The sequence below is a fragment of the Henckelia pumila genome, unplaced genomic scaffold (genome assembly GCF_033568475.1).
Source record: "Henckelia pumila isolate YLH828 unplaced genomic scaffold, ASM3356847v2 CTG_674:::fragment_3, whole genome shotgun sequence".
Classification (NCBI taxonomy): Eukaryota; Viridiplantae; Streptophyta; class Magnoliopsida; order Lamiales; family Gesneriaceae; genus Henckelia; species Henckelia pumila.
The window spans coordinates 197,873-211,051 of NW_027331881.1; the positions used below are offsets into that span (position 1 = coordinate 197,873).

General features: G+C 34.7%; 2 long non-coding RNA genes across 2 annotated transcripts; both read right to left on the reverse strand.

Annotated features, from left to right (window-relative positions):
* Positions 1–5,476: 5,476 nt before the first annotated feature.
* On the reverse strand, positions 5,477–7,032 carry LOC140873596 (uncharacterized). Its single transcript, XR_012148084.1, has 3 exons — positions 6,881–7,032; positions 5,910–5,964; positions 5,477–5,682 (listed from the first exon to the last, which is right to left on the reverse strand). It is a non-coding gene; the product is annotated as an uncharacterized lncRNA (long non-coding RNA).
* Positions 7,033–9,064: 2,032 nt separating this feature from the next.
* Positions 9,065–12,757, reverse strand: LOC140873591 (uncharacterized). The gene is made up of 4 exons (XR_012148082.1): positions 12,516–12,757; positions 9,702–9,776; positions 9,351–9,462; positions 9,065–9,243 (listed from the first exon to the last, which is right to left on the reverse strand). It is a non-coding gene; the product is annotated as an uncharacterized lncRNA (long non-coding RNA).
* Positions 12,758–13,179: the final 422 nt, after the last annotated feature.

Below are 13,179 nucleotides of genomic sequence, written 5' to 3' on the forward strand. Positions count from 1 at the left end.
AATTACATCATAAATAAAAGAAGGCGAAGGGACGACCCGTCCTTCTGGACCAGACAAATAAACAGCTCCCCTAGCTAAATCAGCATGATTCGTTGATCTTTTAACAAAAACAAAAGATAAAGATTGAATCTCCAAAGCGATGAGCTTGCAATCTATAACAACTAAGCCAACCATATGGATAAGTCTTGGGCTACAGATTTTATAGATTCAATAATCACCAATACATCTGATTCAATGATTATGTTCGTGAGATTCAACTCCTTTATCCAACTTAGAGCTTCCCGAATTCCTACTTCTTCAGCTATCAATGGATCGCAAATCTCTGGAAGATTGTCGTGTACAGCTGTTGTAACTTCTCTAAGGTTGTGCTTGGATGGAGGCATTTGGATTTGAAGGTTGATTTCAAATTAATGGATTTGAAAATCCATTGATTTGAATTCTTTTTTTATTAAATCATTGCTTGGAATAACATAGAATTTCAATGTGAAATTTAAATCAATTTATTAGTTGATTGGCTAAATTTTTTAAGAATTTCAAATAATTGAAAAATCTAATATATTATTCTTTAATCTATATATATATATATATATATATATATATATATATATATATTGAAATTAAATTATTATTATTATGATTACAGAAGAAGGCTCACTGTAGGAGAAAGTTTACGCAAAAGAAGCAAGTGAACCATAATAACACGGCATTCATTCACATGCAACAGCAAGTAAAAGAACTTTGGTAACTACACAGCAGAGCGATGCTGGAGACAATACATTACTTATTCATATTGAGGGGAAAAAAATCTAATTCTTGGTATTCATTGGTGTTGGCTTGCAGGGAAATTGGAAACATAACAATCCAAGAAAAAATTATTCAAATCTCCATTAGATATGCAAGTATCCCATCCTCCAATCAATATTGTATGAATAACAGATAGTTTAAAGACTGCAACTTTAATAATTTATTAGAAAGGTCACCCCATAAAATCGCAACTTTAAACAATTTGGCAACTCCTACATAGCATTATGAAATTTTTTTCCTTGACGGGCACTTAACAACTTGATTAGATTTCCGTTCTCTATAGATACAGCAAGAGATACCAAAATAATACCACAAAGCATGCCAAAAACACCATAGTTGCCCCATACCCAGCATTTGTACAAACATACGACGAAAAAACCAATGAGCCCACACATAAACCCAAAAGTACAGAATAAATCCAACATTGTTTCAAGAACATCAATTAACATTTTGAAGTGGAGCATCAATATTATCATGGTGTCTCACTGTCTCTTCCATGTGCACCTTCCCAGTGGACCTGAGGGAAGAAAAATGGGCTTCCAACAAGACATAAGGAAGGGCAGAGGCGGAGGTCTGATTTTTATTTTTTAATTTTTTTTTGGGGTGGGGGTCGGTTGATGACTTGTCTAATGTATGATTCACTTCATCCTCCATCGACATAGTTAAGTAGCATATCAAAGTTTTCTGATCCGGCACAATTCTAAAATCATAATAATTATTTTATTTGAACAAAACAAGTACACAGAAAGCCATTCTAATGTTCATATAAAAAGCTTACAAGTGAGATTGTAGCTAAAGAAGTCGTTGCAGATATGTTTGCTCCAATCACGTCTACTGCTTGTCCTCTCTCATTTGCTTCAATCTGCCGATCAAAATGGTAGTTGCAAATAGTTGGTATAAATGAATTTAAGTCGAGTTTGATCGTCCCTAAGCCCCCTTTTACTCAAATAGTCACAAATTTCACAGTTTCTAAGATAAACAAAAACTTAACTGGACGCAATTTTTTGAGAATCAACTCCTTCTCTTCTTCCTGGACGCGTTCTCACTCAAAAACATTGCCTTAATCCCCCTTCGTGCCTGCATTTGAGGTGAGAGTCGCAGCCGCGAAGAAGATGAGGTGAGAGTTACCTCTGTGGATCTAACCGCTGCCGTGAATAAGACGAGGTGAGAGACGCGGCCGGAAGAAGAAACGAAAGAGCAGGCGGATAAGATTTCAAATGAGCCGATGGAAGAAAAGATTTAAATCCGTTAAATTTTAGGGCATAAATCAATGGGCTAAATCAAACAGATTTGGAATCCCAAATCCATGGGCTAGCCAAACAGATGTAGTGGATTTGGACTGCGGATTTGACTTCCAAATCAGCCCAAATCCACTAATCCAAGCACAACCTAAGATCATTTATGATAATACACCCATAGCCTGCTCTACCAATGTCCTTGAATATCGCTGCATCTACATTGCATTTCAGAAAGTTTGCTGGAGGAGTATACCATCGAGTGGGATAAGGCTGCTTGTGGGAAGTGTTATTATTCAAGGATAGAGTATGAGCTTCTAGCCACTGAGACAAAATGTCCATTGTAGAATGAAGAATCATGGTTGCGGGTTTACTTCTCGCATTCCATACCACATCATTTCGGTGCTGCAATAAAGTCCAAAGAACTACTACGACAATCTCAATCTCGGCTTGTGCATTAGTTGTGACCAGTTTGTTCCTGTCCACACAACCACAATGTACTTCATGAACAAGGAATTTACTTGTCCACCTTGAAATTCCAATTTAAGTACAAGATCAAGATTATTCGATGTCTTGATGTTCTTACAGAATATCACACAAAGGAAATACCATCTTTCAATCTGCAACAAGTTACTCCTTTAAATCTTAGCTGCCAGATCAAGCATTTATTCGCATATACCTATCATGATGAAAATAGAGAATCAATAATACTTGATACTAATGACAACAAATAATCTCAGTTTCACAACAAAATGCAAAATGGCATTCTATAATAAGATATCTATAATACCTCTTGAACTCAAGACTCGAAACCACCTTTTTCTTGACAGTCTCGTAAATCTTGTCACCTTCGTCCATTCTAATCAATCCCTTGCCATAAAACTGTAACTCTTGAACATTTTGAGTCCCGGAGATCCCGCTTTGGCAATCCGAAGGTGCATAATCATCCTGATCTTGCTCATCAAGATTACTACCAGTGTACAAGTTTTCTGCGCTCGAATTGAAAGGAACAAAGATCGTGGGTATTGCGGCCTTATTCGACGCAAAAGCCTTCCATCTTTCGGAATAATCAACAATTGATTTTTACAGTATGAGAACACAAGTTTAAACTCATATTTCTTGCTGACTAGGTGACCGACTTAGAAGATACTCAGAAACTTGCAGAAAAAATTTAACTTGGTCTCCAATTAAAATCATTTCGCACTGAAGAAAAACTCAAAACGGTTTCGGCATGATGATAAATAACTGAATGGGAACGGTGACACAAGAAAAAAAGGAAAACGTAATAATCTTTCCTGTTCTAATTACTGAGTCTAACAAGAAAACAGAACTCATGAACAGATTCTTCACAAAGATTCCAAAAAATCAAACTTTTAACGGAGAAACAAAGTTTTTACTCAGAAGTATAGAATCACCTCTAATAGAGAAGAATTAAAACAAAAAAAAAAAAGACAAATTACCTTGAAACTCGTATAGAATCAGTCCAAATGCTCAAGGATACAATAGGATTATCTTCGAATTCGAACGAGAACGATGGATTTGGGGCGAATCGAGATGGGCTAAGAGCGAAGAGTTGTCGAGGAAGCTGAGGTGTTGGGGGCTTCTGAAGATCTTAATTCATTCATAAAGATCCGGTTGACCAATTGACCGGGTATTTCTGAAATTTGGGTTGCCCGTTTCACGGATCTAAATCCGTGAAACTGTCTCGTACAAGTGTTTGTCCTAAAAAATAAGAATAAGTGATTATGGAGATTCTCTTTACAAATTTGTCAAGAGAATCTCCATAATCACTTATTTTTAGTGGTTGCAAAGTTTGTTATTTTTTTAAAAGAAAAATCGTGTGTCCTCTCTATCCCTTCAATTCAACCCAACCCAACTCAACCTCAACCATGGTAAACTAATTGCTTAAATCACTCTTATTTCCCCTTTCTCAGTCATTCCTCATTTTAAATCTCCACCTTCATCCGTGTTGTCACCCAGATCTCCTCCACCGTCTCCGAGTTCTACTCTTCCTTTTTGCCGCACCAGACTCTGGCTCCCGTCAAAGTCAAGGTCAAGATCCACTCCGGCGAGGCTTTCGTTCAACCACCACCGTGTCATACTCCCTTCTCCTCTGACCCCGACGCTACCTTCTGCGGTCGGGCTGCCCATGAAAAATCCTTTCTTCAGTGAAGGTAATAATGAAATGTTAGCTAATAAACAAGTCTTGTTTATTTTATTTTTTGGGAATTTCGAGATTTGTGTGTTTTCATCCTCTGTTTTTGAGATTTTGCTGGAATAGAGTTCTGTAGGGGGCAAAGGGCAAAGTCTATGCATTTGGTTTATTCATGTTCATCATCAGGAACATATGTTGAAATATTATCCCACATTGGTGGATAGAGTAATGGGAGCCCTTAATATAGACAAGAGCAATCCTCACCTCTTGAGCGAGCTTTTGAGGTGAGTTAGGTCCAAGTCTCATTTTAATATGGTATCAAAAGCCCAGGTCCTCCGTGTGTTGGATCGCCCATAATTAGGCCAATCTTCAAGCTCCAGATGTTCATTCCTAGGCGTTTAGATCATCCGTTAATATCTACACGCTCCAGATGTTCATTCCTGGGCGTGTGGGGGTGTGTTGAAATATTGTCCAACATTGGTAGGATAGAGTAATGGAAGCCCTTAATATAGACAAGAGCAATCCTCACCTCTTGAGCTAGCTTTTTAGGTGAGTTAGGTCCAAGTCTCATTTCTAATAATATTTGATGTGTAGTTATTCAAGAAATGAAGGTTATGCCATTTTCTCTTCTTTAAATAGAACGAGTTGTGCATTTATTCATTGTCGTAGGATGCTGTTATGTGTGGTGACTATGAGATTTGGGTCTTTATTTTCTTTACTTTTTTTAGATATGTAAGCACTAAGCAATGGTGGAACGAAGTTTTACTAAAGGCTAAAATGAGATTATCGAAGCTGCGGGTACAATTACACTGGGAATAGGTCTAGCTGTATAAAATGTTTGTATCTGTATAATGTGAAAAAGGTTCTTGTTAAACTAAGGTAACTTGTTTTGCATCTTTCGCTAAAACAAGGGATATAATATTTTGTAGGGTTTTGCAACAACCTGGTGATGAATGTATTTCTTGGATCGAAATTTTGTGCTGCTTTATGCTAGAGTTTCGTGCATTTTCCTTGTGAAAAACAAGTGACAAATATATTTCAAGTTTCATGTATTTCATTAAATATCCAGTAAATGTGTTTACATGTTATGCTTGTGTAATTTGTTTGTTTATGTTTAGGAGTCCATAATGTTGTTCATTGTCAATTATATTGAATTATAATACTTGGCCTCACGTATCCTTCAAACTATTTGAGTACAAAAACTTTTCAAAACTCGAAAATGATTCGATCAAAGCAACCCATTTTCTTGAATATAAATTTACACAAATCAAGTTCTTCCAAATGCGTCCCAAACGACAATCAACCATGAATATCTTTGGAAAACAATTCAATATACTTATCTAAACAATCACTACTAAAAATCTTACTCCAAAAACACATCAAAACCTTAAAAGATGCAACTTTTCATTTTCGCAATTTGTGCATGAGACAAAACATACTCCATCCTCATTAGTTTGCATTTTTTTGAATTCCATGTTGTCCTTAAACCTGTCAATTTCCGCAACATAAGAGAGGATGAGAGAAGGACTAAAACGAAACTTTTATAGAGAAACCACTGGCAGGAGTAACAAAATAGCAAAGTGACCATCTTTTTGAGGAACTATATCAAAACATATAACAAAATAACCATGGGTATGTAACTGGCAGAAGCATGTAAACTTTCCTTAAAAGTTAAGAAGCAATACAAGATCACATGTAACTGGCAGAAGCAATACCTCCACTTTATTGATGTTTTTCGGAACTATCCCTTCAGTTACCTTAATTATTTCCCTGTAAATATGAAAAAATTAAGGAGAAAACAATTTTTAAATAATCTTCTTCACTGTAGTCTCCCTCCAGAACTTCAAGTGAGTTATCATCTTCCATTTTCAAACAAGAATTGCAATTGAAATTAAACAAATAATTTAACCATTGTCATTTTGTATGACCACAAAAATTAAACAAAAAATGTAATCAAATAATTTAACAGCATACACTTTTGTGATATGGCTGAAATAATAATTTGATTTCTATTGTGTTTCTTCCTTTTTCGACTTTGCATGATATCCCAAACATTTCAATAAAGAATATCGAAGCAAGATTGAAACAAACTGCCGAAAGCAAATTTTTTTATAATGAACACAACAGGGAGGCAAACAAACTCACATAAAACCAATTGTTTCAAAGAATAAATCTTTATAATATAATAAACGACCAAGCTTCTTGATGAGACATTCCTTATTTAGGCTAAAACATAACTAAAATGAATTTTAAGAGCAAGAAATACTGGTGATAACTGATAAGGTTCTATTTCTTGCCATTAGTCAGCACACAAAATCGGATTGTGGGGATAGGAGAAATGACAAACAATATTCTACTACTCCCACAAAATCAAGAAAAGATATATCAGATACAAAGAATCCGACATGGAAAAAACAAAAGGTAAACAAAAAAAATCTATTTCTTTGTCATTATCAGAGTTTCTCATGGATCAAATCGTCAAACTCATCATCCGCCACCCAAACAACATCAAGCTCTTATCTTCTCTAAATTTAAATTACTGACGACATACATACTCGCGAAAGAGCACACACTGTTATAAACGTTGCATCCGAATTATAATAACAAGTAGAAAATAAAAACCCATCAAAGATTATCTGTCAAAAGACGATATCTTTTTGAAAAAAAAAAACAACAAATACACTACCTGATGCGAGAGCAAAAAGGCGCCAAGTCTTTCACAACCTGGAAAATTTGTAAAGAAATAAATTAGGTTGAAGAAGAAGGATATCATGCAAATTCAAACTCCACCAACATTGACAACATCATGCAAATTAATTTCACTGTTAATTGAAAAGATACGACATTCTTACAAATTTCATAAACACAACATTTAAGAAATTTCAGTTTCAATTATTCCTAAAATTTTCAAACAAAATTACATTAACACATGTTTAATAGTTCTCCATCGAGAGGTTCCAGGAATGTAACATGTAACCCCAACCAAAAAATGAACTAATTGCTTGCACTTAAATACACGGTCAGAAAAATAAAAGCCAAACAAAGATATGAGTGATCAAGTAAAACTCAAGTAATTACCAATGGATAAGTGGATGTCGAGGCGAGGAGAAAGTGTGTCGGAGCGATGGTGAGTGGCGGGTCGGTTAGTGGATGTCTACTAACTCATCTCATTATTTTTTTTTACGTTTAAAAAAATTAAAATCTATTTACAGGTGTCAAAAGATGTATCGTTCAAGGCACTGCCTTTAAAGCCAGCATCGAACTAACAGCCAATGATGATGCGATGCACATGCTTAGTCATCATTGCTCTTCTGCAATTCTGGATGGTGGCCATGTTGTAGGGACATGGGCCACGTTCTGGAAAGGGAATACTTATGTGACTTCCGTAATTTTTTTTTAAACTTTTTCAAGAAATATGATGCAAAAAAGTGTGGAGAAAATTTTCAAACATAACAGTGCAGGGCATGCATCAAACTAATAAGTTCAACAACTCGTAATTTAAATTTAAAATCTAAGAAGTAACATTTAAAATCTAATGACTTTAACGTGCATGAAATATTTGACACAAGGATGCAACCCTACAGACAGTTACTGACTCTAATACGGGCACGCCAAATCTACTACTAACATGAAAAACTGCAACCGATATTTAAAATATTAAGGGAACAGGTGAACTATGAATTTTAATATAATAAACGTATTGCGAAAATACTTTTTAAAACATTCATGGTACCAAAAATAAAAATATCATTCTGAACTAAACAACGTAAATGTTAAAAACTTAAAAGAATTAAAATCCATCAACCTGAGGCTGTCATTAAAAAAACCAAATCTAAACTTTCATAAAACTGAATTTGAAAGTTCATGCATAAAATAATGTAACAACATAAATATAAACAACACATGCAAAACTTTCTAGCTTTAAACGTCATTGATTCGAACGGTCGTGTCATGTAATTCCTTTGCCTCTTGGACTCTTCAGTCTTTCCATCGAAACTTTTATACATCTCAAATCTAACTACACCAATCAAGTATAGTGAGTCTAAAGACTCAACAAACATTATTCATATATAACCACTACAAGAAAAAAGGTGAAAGACAACGCTTTTTCCGCGTTGTTAATGTCACCGAAAAACCGTTGTCGTAGCCAGTGTTGTAAAGACCAAGCTCAAACACAACGCGGAAAAAGCGTTGTCGTTTTGGGCAAAGACAACGCGGAAAAAGCATTGTCGTTTTGGGCAAAGACAACGCATAAAAAGCGTTGTCGTTTCTGAAAAAGACAACGCGTAAAAAGCGTTGTCGTTCCTGGTAAAGACAACGCATAAAAAGCGTTGTCGTTTCATAAATAGCGTTGTCGTTCCTGGTAAAGACAACACATAAAAAAAACCTTGTCTTTTTTTAAATAAAAAACAAAAAAATTAAATCACAAATTTTCAATATTATAAATCACTCAAAATTCAAAAATTTATAAAATAAAATTTAATATACAATATTTCAATATTATATATCATTCAAATATAAAAAAATAATCGAATTCTAAATTAATGAACACTAGGAAAAAAAATATGCATTAATCTTGAAAAACTTTGATTCCTCATTTCAGCACATGTTAGCATACCGAACTTTCATAAAAGCCGCAACAATATCTTTTCCTTTAATTTGTATCTCCATACTGTAAATTATTAAAAATAAAAACAAACTTAAACAAATATGAATAGATTAAAATGAAAAATAAACTTAAACACACATTTATCAGTAAAAGAAGATGATCTACGAATGACAAAATTATCACTAAGCGATTGGAATTATCAAATGAACTACGAATTGCAAAATGTCACATATGTACATGACTCATGATGAATGTAATTCTTATATATAAAAAAAATTATTAACAACATCTAGCCCTTCACCTTGGACAATATAAAGAATGTAATTCTTATATATAAAAAAAATTATTAACAACATTAAGCCCTTCACCTTGGACAATATAAAGTCATCAATCCACCGATTGCAGTCAACATAATTAGTGTGTACTGATGCAATAAATATCTGAAACACAAATGTTGATTCGGATCAGTGGGAAATATAACTCACTCCAGCTACCTGACATTCAAGGTAAAAAAAGGAGAAAAGGGACGAGAAGAAAAACTACTTACAGGGAACTGTACATATTTAGTGGGAAACATGGAATGTAGGTCTGTCCAAGTAAATGATTTCTCTACGTTCGTCCAGAATTCTGAATCAAATTCAATTTATGTCAGCTACCATCTGTCCAGGTAGAATCATGTTACTGTTATACACAAATCCCAATTATTGGAATTAATGAATAAGCATAAATTTTATTGATGAAATGGAAAATAAAAACTATTGTAAAATATAAATAAATTAAAATAAAATTCCTCTATTTTTAAATTTAAGTGCTCGAGAGCTTGATCCTTGCACGAAGATATTTTGAAATTTTAGCAGAAATTTCTCTACATCTTGGCAGAAATTTTAATTACTCTTACCTTCAATGACCAGATTTTAACATTGTTTTCCATTCCACAGCTTGCAATACGATACATGTCCGAAGGGTAGAGGTCCTATAATATTCATAACAAATGAAAGGATAGATGCTCAGAGTAAGTTCTACCTGAAGGTCCTACACGATATTCAAAGCATTTTCTTACAAAAAGGCAATATACGAAAGACAAAAGATCGGATAGAACATACCACACTAAGAACTTCATTAATATGTCCCCCAGCAGCACCAGAAAATATCAAAATAAATATTACCGTATTGATGGAATAGATAGAAGTGAAGATTGAATGAAAAATATAGAAATTCACTAAACACAAACAAATAGCCGAATCCAAAGAAAAGCCCACAGCCCATATAAATATTAATATTTTAAAAAAAACAAAATCCATTCAATCGATAATTTTTAAAAAAAATTAAAGCCAAAATTTTCAATTAAACAAATTTAATTTCCTAATAATTCCTTTTAATCGAATCAATTCTCTTGGACAATAATATTGCAAGAATCCCACTTCATGTTTAAAAGTTCAATTTATTGTTTTATGCCACAGTGATATGTTATTTGATGTTTTTTTAGTAAATAAATAATAATGATATTGCATAATGAAATCCTACAGAGTTTAAGTTTAAAAAATCAATTCAAATTGATTCATGAAAAACACTAAAAAAAATAAGGTTACATCTTTAAGACACATTCACTGTAAAAGTGGATAAATTAAAATTCCTCCCCTTTAAAGAATGTCCTAAAAAGTCTGATCTCACTTAAAATTTAAAAAAAATCATATTTCAAAATTATATCTCTCATTGAACAGAGTATAACACAAGATTCTGTTTGTTTTTCAAGAACTAGAGTGTGACTAGAACTTACGTCTAAATCCTGAAAGACCAGTTACTCCATCCCTCGGCTAATTAGGTTGGACATATGATATTTAGTAAAAAAATTGAATAAATAAAAACAATACAAACAAAATACTAAAATCAAAATGCAAATAAGAAATGGCCTAATGGTTTTGTCCCAAGCACTGGTCACCATTAGACGTCAAGCTTAGATTAAACACACTAAAGTTTTGCAATGGATAAGTATAAAGAGTAGTTATGAGAATTTTCGTTCTTTACATTTTGATTGTATTGTTTCCGTCCACCACATAGAGCTCGGTAGCCTCCTAACTAAGGAAGCTCCATATTCTAGAGTGACTTTTCTCAAGCCCGTAGCCTGCTCAATAGCCCTATAGAACACGAAAAAGTGTCAAAAGCCTCCCCTCTCGCATTCGTTAGAATGGTTTATTATTTATCCCGCCAGAACTCCAGCCATCTAGAAAGCGATAGGACTTTCAATCCCATCAAGTAAAGCACCCGATTCGATAGTTCCCTATGTTATATATTGTATTTATTGAGTACCCTGCCTGTGCTATCAATAAAAAGGAAGACATTTTTTTTTTAGGAATAATGAAAGTGAAGGCGAACCAGCTACCATAGAATCAACATACTCCTTCTTTCTCTCCTGCATGAGATCTTTACCATTGGGGATATCCTTAAGAAAAAAAAGACAGAAGAGAAGGTGCGAAGCAATTTTTTTTAAACCAAAGGCTAGTTCAGTAACTTTCGGGTGAAGCCAGGTGAAATCTTTCATTGCTTTTTTTTCCTAGCTAGAGCTAGGAGTTTACACGGGAGAACTTTGGCTAAAGACTCGAAAAAGGTCTTATATTAACCCTCAAAGAACTGAAACTCCCTTTAGGGAGAGAATTGGCTACTTTATTCTCGTTCGATCCGTGTAGTCTAGGCCAGTAGATTCGGTATCTAAATGAATTCGCCACGCTTCCTTCATTGCTTTATTCATGTCTGGACTTCCCGAAAAAAGGCCTACCGATTAATAAAAGAAAGTTAGTCTTAACTAAGCATAAGTCCTTGACTTTCGAATGATTGCTAAGCCTCTTTCTGACTACTAGTGACATTTGGTCGAGTACCACATAAGGAGAAGCGAACAATCCAATGACTGCCCCCTTTTTCGCTTATCCCGGCCTTTTGGCTAGTCAGTTTTCTTTGACTGGCATTTGACCCTCGGATATACCAAAGAAAAAGTACCCACAGTGACGGATGGGCTCGTAGAGAAAGCTATTTTGCAGGTATACCCACAGATCCATGTTCCTGAACAGTCTCGGAGAAGGCCACAGCACCGTCTACTCATACTGTAACACCGGAAACTACTTTCACTTCCTAAATCGAAAGGAAGGGAATAGGTAACTCACCAACAGGAGGATATGAAATAGAATACCAACAACCGTTCCACTCGAGCAGACACACAATCACCAAAAACAGCAAGCACTCCCCTTCAAACCAACGCAAGAACCAACACACAAAGGAGAAGACAGACACACAATCACCAAAAACACCTAAAACCAGAAGAGTTTCAAGCTAAAATACCTCTAAGCAGCAATGGAGATGTCGAGTACATTGTAAGAAGCATAAAACCAAACACTTTGCGGGCAGAAGTAAGTGACCCGTGCAGCAGAAATGTAAAGAAGAAATCTACCGTAAACAATCGTAAAAACACCACCACAAGACTCTAACAGGCCACCAAAACCCACGCTCAAGAAGAAAATCGCAAAAACAAATCAACACAAATCACGCCCTGCACATATTTGTGCTCCTGCAAAATGGCAGCCCACAACGATTAAGCCCAAGAACAGATGGAAAAACTAGCTGATGCAGTGGAAATCAAAACCCACCCTAGTCAAAGCAATCGCAGGTTGTTGTGAATAATAAAATTTGGTGAATAATAAACGTTGTCGGGAACATTTTTTACCTCCGTCGAAACTGCCGAAACTTCCCCAACCATTCTCGAAAAGCAATCGACACTCATAATCATGGTCGTCTTCTTGACTCATTTAGGATGGAACTCGACCATGGAGAGTTTCAGAAGGCAAACTGATGATTTGCTGGCCATTTTTCTTTGAGCAGTAGACGAATTGCAGATTGGGATGTGACGAGGGCGCCGAATGTGGCAAAGACGGTGAGAGCTTTGATGGGGATCGAGGGTTCACTCGATTTCTTTCAGAGTGTCTGTACTGTATTTAATTATATTTATTTATTTAGGTTTTGAACAAAGTTATAGTCTATTTCTTAGAGAAGTCAAATAAAGCGTTGTAAAAGAAAAAAAACGCTCATCCACAACGCTTTTTAAAAAGCGTTGTGGTTGACAAAAAAATGTTGTCTTTGTTAAATTTAAAAAAACAAAGACAACGTTTTCTCATAAAAGCGTTGTCTTTATTTTTTTAACAACGCTTTTTGTAAAAAGCGTTGTCTTTCAACTGTTGTCAATGGCTATTTTTGTTGTAGTGAACATAAAATCTTAATAAAAATTATCATGCTTTGAACGTGTAAAACATAAACTTAAAATAACTTAAATTAAAGCATAAATGAACATATCATATAACTGTAATATAAAAATGATGAAATATATGCATTTG